We start from the raw sequence: 2,210 nt of genomic DNA on the forward strand, positions 1-2,210 counted from the left end.
CAGGGGTCCTGAGTGGCTGGGTACAGGTTCCGGTTGTCCACCAGCTAACATGGCAGAGAACACCTCAGACAAGGGAGTCCAAATTGGAGTCTCACCTGGGTTTGTTTTCTCTGCTGACCAGATATGCATATTCTTTCTAAGTCACCAGCCCAAAGACAGAGCCCTCTGGGGGTCTCACCACGACTGGGTGCAAATCATCAATGCTACACTTCCAATAAACCCTGCTGACAAACCACTTGGGCCCCTGGTTTTACAGCAGCACCATGAGTCAGTGTTCCTCCTGCCCTGACCGGAACTTGGGCCTTGCAGGTGCTTTAGTAAGAACTCTGGCCAAGCCCAGTCCTGGCAGCAACATCTGCTTTCTCTGTCCAGTTTGCACTGGCCTTCGTGATCTGCCACCTGGGCCTGCCTGAGCTGATTCATGGTTCTTCCTCCTGTGGTCTTGCTCCTGCCCAGCAGTTTCTCATTCTTACTGCTACCACATATATATTTCTAAAGCAGGTCTGATCTGTACATTCTCCTGCTGAGAACTTTCCATAATGCCCCACTGTCTACAGAGTGAAGACCAAATTTCCCAGCAAGGCCTCAAGGCTCTGAGTTTCCCCACAAGGCCACATTCAGGAGTCATCAACCTCTCCCTGCTCTCTAAAAATGCGCTTGGCCTTCACCTCTCTCCACCAACGAACTTGGTTTCCTCCAAGTGGAAGGACTGCAGCCAGGGCAGCTCTGTGGTCCCCATGCACAAAAGAGCTTGTGTTACCGATTGAATTGGGCCCTGCTGTTTGCCGCTTACAAAATCAAACTCATAAGCATTGGTAGAGGGGAAAGTTGTTTTTAATCAAAATGCTGGCAATCTGGGGAGATGGTGGACTCAGTGTCCCCCAAAAACCATCTCCGAAAATTCTGCTTGGCCATGAGAGTTTTTAAAGGAAAAAAGGGAAGTAATCTCAGTTAATCATTGAGATGGGGGTCAGAGCCCTAGTCACCCCCCACTGCTTGCAGGCTGTGACTACATGTGATCTTCCTCTAGATGCCATCTTGTTCACACAGTTTGGTCACACAGGTTGTTCCCAAGATTACTGAACGGAAAGCTAGGGAAGAGTTCTGGTCATCTGTTAATTACTTATTCTTCATTCCTACTTCTTTTGATCTCCAGAAAGAACCAACAAGTTGGGCAAGGTATCGTGTGATCAAAAGATGTGAAAGGTGTTCTTGGGCTGGAGATTAGTAGAGCATGGGGCTGCCTCGTTAAAAGGTAGTTACAATATAGCTTTGTTAAAGTGGCAAGGAAAGGGGCTTCCTGCTGAGGGCGGTTTCCTGAAAAGAGCTGCTTACACTCGCACTTAATGTTCTGCTGTTGCTGTTTTGAAATTCTTACCACTTTTTGTAAGAGTCTTGCATTTTTGTCATGTATTAAAGCAGCAGTCCTCCTCATAACTTAGCCCCTCATCCCCTGACAGACCTGAGGTTTACTCCAGCAGGCCTTTGTGAATTTCCCCCTCTCCCACCCAGAGGCTCATGAAACCTTTCTCCATGTCCAGATATACCCTGTACTGTGAGTGTCTTGCCTGTGCTTAGTATATCACTGGCATTCAAAAATGATGTATTAATTGAACAAATGCATAATATTTGCCCTGCCTAGCTGAAGGGGGAGCAAGTGTCTCTAAAAGTGCTTGAAAGATTTTAAAATATTCACTCAGAGGTCACCAAACATTTTTTCTCAATGGAATGCTTTGATAAATATAGAATATAGGAGGAACTTCAAGATGGTGGAAGAGTAAGATGCAGAGATCAACTTCCTCCCCATAAATACATCAGAAATACATCTACATGTGGAACAACTCCTACAGAACACCTACTGAACGCAGGCAGAAGACCTCAGACCTCCCAAAAGGCAAGAAACTCCCAACGTGCCTGGGTAGGGCAAAAGAAAAAAGAAAAAACAGAGACAAAGAATAGGGACGGGACCTGCACCAGTGGGAGGGAGCTGTGAAGGAGGAAAGGTTTCCACACACTAGGAAGCCCCTTCGAGGGCGGAGACTGCGGGTGGCAGAGGGAGGAAGCTTCGGAGCCACGGAGGAGAGCGCAGCCACAGGGGTGCGGAGGGCCAAGCGGAGAGATTCCCGCACAGAGGCTCGGTGCCGACCAGTACTCACCAGCCCGAGAGGCTTGTCTGCTCATCCGCCGGGGCAGGCGGGGGGCTGGGAGCT

This window comes from Balaenoptera ricei, chromosome 6 (assembly GCF_028023285.1).
Source record: "Balaenoptera ricei isolate mBalRic1 chromosome 6, mBalRic1.hap2, whole genome shotgun sequence".
In the NCBI taxonomy this organism is placed as follows: domain Eukaryota; kingdom Metazoa; phylum Chordata; class Mammalia; order Artiodactyla; family Balaenopteridae; genus Balaenoptera; species Balaenoptera ricei.